Below are 13066 nucleotides of genomic sequence, written 5' to 3' on the forward strand. Positions count from 1 at the left end.
GGGTCTTGTCCCTAATATCGTTGGGTAAGGTAAGTCTCTTCAAACTCTTATGGATTGATGTTTTGGTTAGCCATAGTATTGATTCTTGGTATGTTATATGTGTATAGCTTGATACTTAGTGAGTTTTGGAAATGGTGTTGGTGCTTGAGGATTATTGATCTTGTTGAAATCAAGCTTTTGGTGTTTGATGCATTTTGGGAATCGACCAAGGTATGGTTTCGATTTCCTTTATATAATATGTAATGTTTATGGAAACTTAGGCTAGTGAACCATATGATAGAATTAAATTGGATATATGGTTATTTGAACTATGTTTGTGGTATATGCATGATGATGGAGATTAAGAAAAATGTATATGTTTAGGTATGATTGTGGTGGATTCTAATATGATGATGGATTGATGTTAATTGTTGGTTGTTATTATTTTTGTAAGTGATGGTGATTGTTGAGGATTATTGGTGTTGATGATATTTGATGATTATTGATGTTTATGATGATTTTGATGGACTGAGACGGTGATTGTTTATGTTTTATTATGAATGTTAATGATGATAATGAGTATGGAATATTGTGGTTGGTGTTGTTAACAATTGGTGGTGATGGTGAGCTTTGATTTTGATTGAGTTGAGGAAGTGAGGAGGTTGATAAAAATCTAAGTTAGTGAGGGTTGCATGGTTTTTAATAGTGAATGATGGGAGATGGTTGAGAAATGTTGGTATGAGGCTTTGTGTTGGTTTTGGGTGTATTTGTTTTGGTTTGGATTTGAAGTTTTGGAAAATAGAGATATTTGTTGAATTTGGTAAAAACTAGTTTTTGGTGAACTTTGATGGATCATAACTTGAGCCTCTGTTTTCGAAATTGATTGAAAATTGTTTTAAATTAAAGTTCATTTAAAGATCTTTAAATTGGTATAAAGTTTGATAAAAATGGATTTTTGGAGAGGATGTTATGAATGTTTAAAGTTTAGTGTTTAAAACTGATTTCTGCAACTTTATAAAATTTTGCAATTCTGAGATGGTATGCGTACGCGAGCACCTTATACGCGAGCGTCCCATTTTGTTTGGCACCTATGCGTATGCGAACTTATGGTATGAGTACGCATGATGGGCAAAATTTTAAGTATGCGTACGCATACTTGTGCATGCGTATGCATACACCCTATTTTGCTGAAAGATGATTTTTCTTCACTTTTCAAAGGTTCTCTAACTTTTCAAACTTCTTTATCCATGGTTTAAGATTGCTAACTAGCAAATAGGCCTTAAGACTAATAGAGATGGGTTAGTAAATTATATTTGTGATTTTCTATATGAGTTTAGAAGACGGAGACTTAGGTTTTGGAATGTTGTAAACAAAATTAGTGTATGATATGTTGTGAAGTATGTCTATTGTATGAGCGGATATTTTATACGTTTTTTGGCATTATTTTCATATAGTTTTTAGTATGTTTTGTTTAAGTTTTATTATATTTTCATAAGTTTTAGTGAAAATTCATAATTTTAGATTTTACTTTGAGTTGTTGTATTTTATGATAATTTCAGGTATTTTTTGGCTGAAATTGAGGAGTTTTGGCAAAGTCTGATTCAGAGACAGAGAAAGGACTGCATATGCTATTAGGATCTGACCTCCATGCACTCAAAGGAGCATTTTTGGAGCTGCATAAGTCCAAATAGCATTCTCTCAACGGCTATGGAAAGCTAACATCCAAGGCTTTTCATAAATATATAATAGCCCATACTTTGCTTTGAAAATGAAGGCCCAAAACTGGCATTCAACGCCAGCCACCAGCCTCATTCCTGGCCTCCAATGCCCAAAGGGGAGTAGCTGGCGTCCCAATGCCCAAAAGGAGGACCTTACTGGGCGTTCAACGCCCACAGCGGCACCATTCCTGGCGTTGAATGCTAGTAAAGGGATACAAGCTGGGTGTTCAACACCCCAGGAGACACAAGTCCTGACGTTGAACGCCACAATAGGAGTAGTTGGCGACCCTAAGCCCACTGAGAACTTTCCTATTGAAGAACTTATAGAACCCAAGGTTCATGAGGAGCCCATTGAAGTTCCCTTGAATGCTTGGTTGAAGATCATGGAATCTGAAGAATACTCTTCCTCTGATGAGGAAGAGGAAACTAGGGAAGAGCAAGTTGCTCGGTACCTAGGACTTCTCATAAAGCTGAATGCCAAGTTGTTTGGCACAGAGACATTGGAGGAAGAACCTCCAGTGCTCACCAAGGAACTCAATGCCTTGGTTCAGCAGAAGTTATCTCAGAAGAAGCCGGATCCCGGACGCTTCTTAATTCCTTGCACCATAGATACCATGACCTTTGATAAGGCTCTGTGTGACATAGGGTCAAGCATAAACCTCATGTCCCTCTCTGTAATGGAGAGGCTGGGAATCTTTGAGGTACAAGCTGGAAAAATTTTACTAGAGATGGCTGACAAGTCCATGAAAAAGGCTTATGGACTGGTAGAGGATGTCTTGGTAAAGGTTGAAGACCTTTACATCCCTGCTGATTTCATAATCCTAGATACTAGGGAGGAAGAGGATGAATTCATCATCCTTGGAAGACCCTTCCTAGCTACAGCCAAGGCTGTGATTGATGTAGACAGAGGAGAACTAGTCCTGCAATTAGACAAGTTTCATAAATCTCATTCTACCTCAGTTGAAGGAAGCACCATTAACAAACATGAAGTGCTTCAACCACTCTTCTCAGTACAGAGCCTAACAGAGCCCTCAGACACCAATTATAAGTTTGGTGTGGGGCAACCATCATTAAGCTCTGAGAGGAATGGCAGTAAGAAGAAAGTGCCCAAGGGCTGGAGGGATAAGAAAATCCCCACTGAAGGCCTCTCACCTAGCATGAGAGTTATCTTCACTGACAACCCAGTCACTTCACATACAGTAAACAGGAACCTGTCTCTAGAACATGTAGAACTTATCCATGAGAGCACAGGCAAGAAGTTCACTGCAAGGGGCAAAATTCTGAGCCTCTATCTATCTCCGAAAGGAGCTAACCGTCAAGCTAGTGACATTAAAGAAGCGCTTGTTGGGAGGCAACTCAATCATAATTAAAGTTATTCCTATTTTTTCATTAATTTTATTTTAGTTATATCAGTTTAATTTCATATTTGTTTAAGTTTGTGATCACGTGCATCAGTTAGAACAGAAACAGAAACAGTCAGAAATAGAAACAGAACACCCTGGAGTAACTACCTTGCTGGCATTGAACGCCAGCCAGGGAGCATGAGGCTGGCATTCAGGGGCAGAGACTGGGCATTCAACGCCCTAAAAGAAGCAGAGACATGGTGTTGAACGCTAGGAAGGAGCACCCTAATGGGCGTTCAACGCCCTATAGGAGCACATAGCTGGCGTTGAACGCCAGCCAGGAGCAGGAGCTGGGCGTTCAACGCCCACAAGGGGGCAGGGAATTCGAATTCCCTAGCCTCCGAAGACCAGTGGGTCCCACAGAATCTCCACCTATCCCCACTTTCTTCTCTCTTCTACTTTCACTCTTCCCCACACACTCTTTCCCATAAATCCTCAACCAATCACATCCATCTCTCTTCCCAAAATCATTATAACCCCCACCAACCCCCACCCACTTCAAATTCAAAATTTTCCACCCAATTCCCACTCATTCATTCGAATCCTACGCTATCCCACCCCTATAAATACCCCTTCTTCTAACCCTCCCCAACTCTCTCACTCTCACTTTCTCACTTTCTAAAACGACACCCGAACCCCACCGCTCTCTATCTCTCACCTCGGTTTACCGTCGCTACGCCGGATCCACCGCATTTGTGCTCACGAGTCGGGTCTCGCCTCCTTTCTCCATCTCGCCTCTCTCATCCGACAACTTTTTCTTCTCTTTCAATCCCAATACTGAAGACTGACGATAAATGAAAGAGAACAATTCCAATCCCAAGCATGCTCAAAGCGAACAATTTAATGTCTAAGAAAAAATAACAACAAATCAACACAAAAATAGTAACTCAATTTATTAGTGAATTAGGCGTGGTGACGGAGGCGAGAGGCACGACGATGGTGAGCCGAGGTGAGAGACAGAGAGCGTTGGGGTTGGGGTGCCATTTTGGAAAGTGAAAAAGTGAGAGTGAGAGAGCTGGTGAGGGGTAGGGTGGATTCAGATAGTCTAGGGAGTTTTTGGTCATTTTCAAATGGTTAAATTACACGGTTGGTCCTCATACTTTCACTAAAATTGTAAATTGGTCCCTATTGCAAACATGTGCAGGTCACATGTTCAAAATAGAAAATATTATGAGAATATTCTATTAAATCAAACACTTTTTGAACTGCGGGGACTAAATTACAAATTTTAATTATCTTTAGGGACCCAATTACAAACTTTTAAAGTGTAAGGACCAATTTGTAATTTCACCAAAAAGTATAGGGACCAACTGTGTAATTTAACCTTTATCTTATTGTCTGTTTCTAGTGCATGATCATCTTTACTTTATGTCTTAAAGCTATGAAATATTCCATGCATATCTCACCTTACTTAAAAGACAAATTTTTACTTGAAAAAGAAAAGTAAGATGCATGAATTTTGAGTTATATAATAAGAATAGTTCAATTATTTGATGTAGTGGCATTGTTTTTACTTTCTGAATGCATGAATGAACAGTGCATGTTTGATGTTGAAGTTAAGAATGTTGGCTCTTGAAAGAATGATGATAAAAGTGAAATATTATTGGTAATCTGAAAAATCCAAAAATTGATTTTTGAAGCAAGAAAAAGCAGCAAAAAGCAATAAAAGAAAAAAAAAAGGGGGTATATACGAAAAAAAAAAGCAAGCAGAAAAAGAAAAAGCCAATAGCTCTTTAAACCAAAAGGCAAGAGCAAAAAGCCAATAGCTCTTTAAACTAAAAGGCAAGAGCAAGGATCCAAGGCTTTGAGCATCAATGGTTAGGAGGGCCTAAAAGAAGAAAAATCTTGGCCTAAACAGTTCAATTGAACTGCTTCCCTAACTATATACTTGTGGTGTGAAGGTGTCAAGTGAAAAAACTTGAGACTGAGCATTTAAAGTCGTGATCCAAAGCAAATAGTGGGCTTAAGAACTCTGGACACCACTGGCTGGGGATTCTATCAAAATTGAATCACAATCCGAAAGGGTTCACCCAGTTAAGTGTCTGTGGCGTTTATGTATTCGGTGGTAATACTGGAAAACAAAGCGGTTAGGGTCATAGCCAAAACTCAAAAGAAGCTGTGTTCAAGAATAAAAAAGAACTGAATTAGGAGAATCAATAGTATCATCTAGAATCTGAGCTCCTAAAGATGCCAATCATTCTAAGCTTCAATGGAAAGAGAGATGCCAAAACTATTTAGAAGCAAAAAGCTACTAAGTCCCGCTCATCTAATTCAAACCGAGTTTCATTGAGAAATCTGAGATTTATTGTATCCTTCTCTTATTTTTTATCCTACTTTGTTTTTGGTTGCTTGGGGACAAGCAACAATTTAAGTTTGGTGTTCTGATGAGCGGATATTTTATACGCTTTTTGGCATCATTTTCATATAGTTTTCAGTATGTTTTGTTTAAGTTTTATTATATTTTCATAGGTTTTAGTGCAAAATTCATATTTTTGGATTCTACTTTCAGTTGTTGTGTTTTATGATGATTTCAGGTATTTTCTGGCTGAAATTGAGGAGTTTTGGCAAAGTCTGATTCAGAGACAGAGAAAGGACTGCAGATGCTGTCAGGATCTGACCTCTATGCACTCGAAAGACCATTTCTGGAGTTACAAAAGTCCAAATAGCGTGCTCTTAACGACTATGGAAAGCTAACATCCAGAACTTTTCTGAAATATATAATAGTTTATACTTTGTTTTGGAAATGAAGGCCCAAAACTGGCGTTTAACGCTAGCCACCAGCCCCATTCCTGGCGTCCAACACCCAAAGGGGAGTAGCTGGCGTCCCAACGCCCACATAGGAGTCCCAAGCTGGCGTTCAACCCAAACACTCTAAGCTCAGCCCAAACACTCACTAAGTGGGCCCAAAAAGTGAATTTTTGCCCAAAAAGTGAATCTTCTTCCTTTCTAACTTTTTTATCTTCACCCATTCGAACATCATTATGTACAGTATGAGTCACTAACCTCCTAAGGTTAAGGTTAGGAGCTGTGCTGATTCTTATGAATTAATCATGTCACTATTCTACTTCAATCTATGCTTGATTCTATTCTAAGATGTATCTTCGTTCTTCATCCTAATGGATTTGGAGTGTAACTTGACCGTCATCCCAATTCTACATGGGTTCTTGCGAGTCCTTGACGGGATAGTATTGAACCACCAGCTTGATTATACATCTCTTAGGCGGCTAATCCACGGCTTCGTTGGGTACTTCTCGAGACATCAGTGCAGCCTAGGTGTGGGGCGATTAGGGCCTTTGTGGTATAGGCTAGAATCAAGGGAGCAACGTTCTCTGATCCGGAAGATCCGACCTTGTCTGTGGCGTTTTGAGTAGGATCACCAAGGGAATAGATTGCTAGAGCTTCACCCCCGTTCAGATTGGATGACCGCTGACCTGACGTTTAATCTGAAGCAGAGGAGATTAATGACCGCTGACTCGGCGTTAATTATATACAGCCTACCATGGAATGAATCAATCAGAAGTTAGAGTAAATGGTGAGAAAAGTTAATCCAGAAGGAAGAAGCATATTCGAAGCCTCAACCATTCTCATATCATTGATCTCACACCTATCTAGTAACGTTTTATTTAGTTATCTGTTTTATTCATTTTCTCGTGACAACTATCTTTTCTATATGCCTAACTAAGATATGCAAGGTATCTATTGCTTGCTCAAACTAACAATCTCCATGGGATCGACCCTCACTCACCTAAGGTATTACTTGGACGACCTGGTATACTTGCCGGTTTATCTGTGCAAAACGTGCAGAGTCAGTTTTGTGCACCATTAGGTTGGCGAAGGCTGTGAGATACAGCGTTGTGATTAGTATTAGCTAGAAATCCCCTAAGTTTAGATAACCCTATTTACGGTTTATGATTTAAGTTATTTATTTTGTTAAGCTTGAATATCTATTTTCGATGTGAAGTTCTAGGATTGCCTTTGGCGTTCCGGAACCTATCTTATATATTGGGCACTGTTACCATTCTGAGAACTTCCGGTTCTCATACCATACATTGTTGTTGCTTTTTAGATGCAGGTCGTAACCCACCTCGGTGAGTTTGCGGATGCTGACAGAGTGGAGGATCTTTCGTTGTCTCTATATTTTGATTATTTGTTGTAGTATCTTCTCTCACATTTTTATTTTAGACTTTATGGCCCTAGAAGCTTGAATTGAGAGATAAGTTGTATAAGCTGTTTTAAATTTCCAAAACTCTTTTGTATTTCAGTTTGATTAGCCGGCTTAAACTCCGCAAGCTGTGACTAGTCCTCTTTTTGGTACATCTTACTTATATATAAACATCTTGTTTAATTTAATTATTATCTTATGTATCCTGGAGCTAGCTACAAGGTTATATATATATATGTGTGTGTGTGTGTGTGTGTGTGTGTGTGTGTGTGTGTGTGTGTGTGTGTGTGTGTGTGTGTGTGTGTGCGTGCGTGCGTGCGTGCGTGCGTGCGTGCGTGCGTGCGTGCGTGCGTGCGTGCGTGCGTGCGTGCGTGCGTGCGTGCGTGCGTGCGTGCGTGCGTGCGTGCGTGCGTGCGTGCGTGTGTGTGTGTGTGTGTGTGTGTATATATATATTATGTCTTGTTCTGTTCGTGCCTAAGCGTTTTAGTTTTTGTGTGTGAACGATTCGCGTATTGGAATTCCACTTTATGCGATTTTGAGTTTTATTTCTTCATCGGGCTTCTAGTATTACTATTTCTTTATATATATATATATATATATATATATTATATGAGCCTTAGAACTGTCGTGACACCTTGTTATCCTTCGCTTTACGGCGCGAGGTAAGGCTTAGGCTAACGGGGTGTTACATTTAGTGGTATCAGAGTGGTTTGTCCTCGTGAGCTTGAGGGATGGACCGATTGTGCTTCATTGCACACTCTGGGTCATTTTTCTTTCGTGCTATATAGAATATCTGTTTGATATGCAAAACATGCTTGTTTGTAAGTGCCTTTAGGGATAATTGAAGCACTGAGTTTGAGATATTGAGACTAATCACCTTGATATCGATTGTTTGGTGTGGAAAGAAAACCTAAATGGCAACTTATGAATGAGGTCGATCATGTTAACGGAGAGGTGGTGAGGATGACTAACCTAGCCTATGTGTTACGAGCTCAGCATGTTCTCGAAAATCTGTTCGTGGAGTTTGCGGCATATCGGTTGACGGGTGCGGTTCAGCACTAGTGGCAAGGGAAGTACTGACTGATGCTTTTGTGATTTTTAATTATGATTTTCAACTTCTATCTAGTATTATCTTGAATCATGTTGAAAAAGTTTTAAAGTTTAGAATGATTTTCAAATTTGGTTTGGAACTTTGGTTTTAAAACTAGGTCGGAACTCTTTGATTAAATGATATTATTTAAAAGAAAAGTGAGTTTTATGATTTTGTTAATTTGTGAATTTGGTTTAAAGCTTAACTTAACAAAAGGGATTTAAATTGAAAGGTTATGATTTAAGAATTTTAATGAATTTAGGAAAATCATGCTTTAAAGTGATTGATTTACGAATAAATAATTTTTGACTCTTTTGAAAAGTTTTAACAACGAACTCGTTTAAATTGAACTTGTTTTAAAGGTTTTGGAAAATTTTATAAAAGCGATATTTGGTTTAAAGGAAAGATTCTGTTTGATGTAGTGGAGTAATTCGAGTTATTAATGACGAATAATCAGAGTGACGCAGCGGAAGGCGAGAGGGAATATCGACACGGTAGTGCTATGGTGGACGAGAGGCTTTGACGACTTGTTTGAGTTGACAAGATTGGTAGTAGAACGCTTCGTAGAGGATGTATCACGCGATTCAAATTTTGGGGACAAAATTCCTAATTAGGAGGGGAGGATGTAAGAATCGGAGTTTTTCACGTAAAACTGTTTTAATAAAATAATAATCTAATTACCCAAAATAGGTTCAAAAATAAAAAAATGTTATTTTCAAAATATAAAGGTGAAATTTGAATTCAATAAATTTTTCTGAGTTGGAAAATGTATCTTTTGCGAAAGATTTTTGTAAAAATGTGTACCAGTGCTTAAGCTGGCAGTACCGGCCCTAGTCTGTTCGGTACCGTGTTTTGAGAAAATAAGATTTTAAAAATTGAATTTATTATTTTGAAAGGACAAAATAAATTTAGAATTGAAAATCGGGCGTTAATCTTAAAAGTTTTGGCCAAAAGTGGGCCAAACAGACCTAAAACGCTAATGGGTTGGACCGGGCCCAAGGCTCAACATATATATGCTCATTAAATGAGCTTTCAAATCATTTTCACCCCAAAGAGGGAGAGAAATGTGGATTGAGAGAGAAGGAGAAAAAATGGGTGTCACTATTCATTGTCACCTTCCGGGAGCCATAATTAGAGCTACGGTGCTCCGATGGCGAGCCGTTTGCGGCCACGCGAAACTCTTGTCGAGCTCGTCATTTCTAACTAAGTTTTGTAGGTAAGAACTTGAAACTAGCGCTCCAGTTTTCTGCCCTAACATTTCTACGATTTTGGATTTGTTTTTTGAGTAGATTTGTGATTTTGTTTGTTTAGGGGTGGTCTAGCATTGGAATATTGCTGGGTCTTGCCCCTAATATCGTTGGGTAAGGTAAGTCTCTTCAAACTCTTATGATTTGATGTTTTGGCTAGCCATAGTGTTGATTCTTGGTATGTTATATATGTATAGCTTGATACTTGGTGAGTTTTGGAAATGGTGTTGGTGCTTGAGGATTGTTGATCTTGTTGAAATCAAACTTTTGGTGTTTGGTGCATTTTGGGAATCGACCAATGTATGGTTTCGGTTTTCTTTATGTAATATGTAATGTTTATGTAAACTTAGGCTAGTGAACCATAGGATAGGATTGAATTGGATATGTGGTTATTTGAACTATGTTTGTGGTATATGCATGATGATGGAGATTGAGAAAAATGTATATGTTTAGGTATGATTGTGGTAGCTTCTAATATGATGATGGATTGATGTTAATTGTTGGTGGTTATTAATTTTTGTGGGTGATGGTGATTGTTGAGGATTGTTGGTGTTGATGATATTTGATGATTATTGATGTTTATGATGATTTTGATGGACTAAGACGGTGATTGTTTATGTTTGATTATGAATGTTAATGACGATAATGAGTATGGAATATTGTGGTTGGTGTTGTTAACAATTGGTGGTGATGGTGAGCTTTGATTTTGATTGAGTTGAGGAAGTGAGGAGGTTGATAAAAATCTAAGTTAGTGAGGGTTGAATGGTTTTTAATAGTGAATGATGGGAGATGGTTGAGAAATGTTGGTATGAGGCTTTGTGTTGGTTTTGGGTGTATTTGTTTTGGTTTGGATTTGAAGTTTTGGAAACTAGAGATATTTGTTGAATTTGGTAAAAACTAGTTTTTGGTGAACTTTGATGGATCATAACTTGAGCCTCTGTTTTCGAAATTGATTAAAAATTGTCTTAAATTAAAGTTCATTTAAAGATCTTTAAATTGGTATAAAGTTTGATAAAAATAGATTTTTAGAGAGGAAGTTATGAACGTTTAAAGTTTGGTGTTTAAAATTGATTTCTGCAACTTTACAGAATTTTGCAATTCTGAGATGGTATGCGTACGCGAGCACCCTATACGCGAGCGTACTATTCTATTTAGTAGCTATGCGTACGCAAACTTATGGTATGCGTACGCATGATGGGCAAAATTTTAAGTATGCGTACGCATACATGTGGATGCATACGCATACACCCTGTTTTGCTGAAAGATGATTTTTCTTTACTTTTCAAGGGTTCTCTAACTTTCCAAACTTCTTTATCCATGGTTTAAGATTGTTAACTAGCAATTAGGCCTTAATACTAATAGAGATGGGTTAATGAATTATATTGGTGATTTTCTGTATGAGTTTAGAAGACGGAGACTTAGGGTATGGAATGTTGTGAACAAAATTAGTGTATGTTGAGTTGTGAAGTATCTCTTGGGAAAAATTTGAGAAAGGAGAATGATTATGATGAAAATGAAAAGTTGATGATGGTTATGATGAGACTGGAACTTGAGAACCTGGAAAAGAATGATGAATCTGTTGGATTATATAAGAGTGTGTAGGGCTTATATTCCTGGCGTGGCTGTTTTTCTATGTTGCAAGAGTGTGTCAGGCACTATAACCTTTGAATGATTTATGGTGAGACAGTGGTTGTTGTTTCCTTCTCTGCTACATGAGTGTGTAGGAGCTATATCCATGGCGTAGTAGACTCCCTGCTGCATGAGTGTGCGGGGCCTATATCCCCGACATGGCAGATTTCTCTGCTGCATGAGTGTGCAGAGCCTATATCTCTGAGCGTGGCAGGAAGGCTACCTTCGGAAGGATGTGTCGGATTGGCATTTATGGATCGACAAGTGATATCACGAGCCAAATAGGATAGACATTTATCATATGCATCTTCTATATGCTTGCTTGCTTTGATTACTTGAGCTATGCCTATTTGAATAACATGCCTTAATGCTAGTTGAATTACTTGCTGTATATGTATATTACTTGTGTTTTATTTATTTGCATTACTTGTGTTTTCTGCTGGGATTGAGGAGGCTTGGTAGGCGGTGGCGATGCTATCGCACGAAGGTTAGGTTGGCAAAGGCTGTGGGATACAGCGGTGTGATTAGTATTAGTTAGAAATTCCCTAAGTTTAGATAACCCTGTTGACGGTTTATATTTAAGTTATTTATTTTGTTTAAGCTTGAACATCTGTTTTCGATGTAAAGTTCTAAGATTGCCTTTGGCGTCCCAAAACTTTAAATCTTATATATTGGGCACTGTTACCATACTGAGAACCTCCAGTTCTCATACAATATATTGTTGTTGCTTTTCAGATGCAGGTCGCAATCCACCTCGGTGAGTTTGCAGATGGTGACAGAGCGGAGGATCTTTTGTTGTCTCTGTATTTTGATTATTTGTTGTAGTATTTTCTCTCACATTTTTATTTTAGACTTTATGGCCTTAGAGGCTTGAATTGAGAGATAAGTTGTATAAACTGTTTTAAATTTCCAAAACTCCTTTGTATTTCAGTTTGATTAGCCGGCCTAAACTCCGCAGGCTGTGACTAGTCCTCTTTTCGGTACATCTTACTTATATATATACATCTTGTTTAATTTAATTATTGCCTTGTGTATCTTGGAGCTAGCTACAAAGTTATATATATATATATATATATATATATATATATATATATATATATATATATATATATATATATTATGTCTTGTTCTGTCCGTGCCTAAGCGTTTTAGTTTTCGTGTGTGAACGCTTCGCGTATTGTAATTTCGCTTTATGCAACTTTGAACTTTATTTCTTTATCGGATTTCTAGTATTACTATTTCTTTCTCTCTCTCTCTCTCTCTCTATATATATATATATATATAATATTATATGAGCCTTAGAACTGTCGTGACACATTGTTATCCTTCGCTTTACGGCGCGAGATAAGGCTTAGGCTATTAGTGTGTTACATTTGGCGTGTTGCACGTCAGTTCTTTGCTTCTTAAAAAATACTTTCCTAGTTGAATTTCCTTACTTTTCTTTTGTTGTCATTCTCCTACAATTAACAAAACACAAAAATACTCAAAGTACTAATAAAATAATCTTAAAAATTATATAATTAACAAATAAAAAATTATCATCTTTCTCTAAAAAATACTAAAAAAAAGTACTTAAAATATTTATGCATCAAATTTCTACTATATTCAATTGATCTTTGAGAGAGACATTCTCAATTTTAAGATCTTCATTTTTTCTCTTACATTTAATATATTTTTAAAATTTTGGAACAAATAATTAAAATAATACAAATTCTCAATTGATAATTTAAAAAAATATACCTCATTGATGTCATCTGATTTACTATAAGACAAACTTGTGCCTCATGATTTGATTCTTCTCTTTCGATAGAAGCATTTATCATAAAGATTTACATTAT

Source organism: Arachis hypogaea, chromosome 16 (genome assembly GCF_003086295.3).
Source record: "Arachis hypogaea cultivar Tifrunner chromosome 16, arahy.Tifrunner.gnm2.J5K5, whole genome shotgun sequence".
In the NCBI taxonomy this organism is placed as follows: Eukaryota; Viridiplantae; Streptophyta; class Magnoliopsida; order Fabales; family Fabaceae; genus Arachis; species Arachis hypogaea.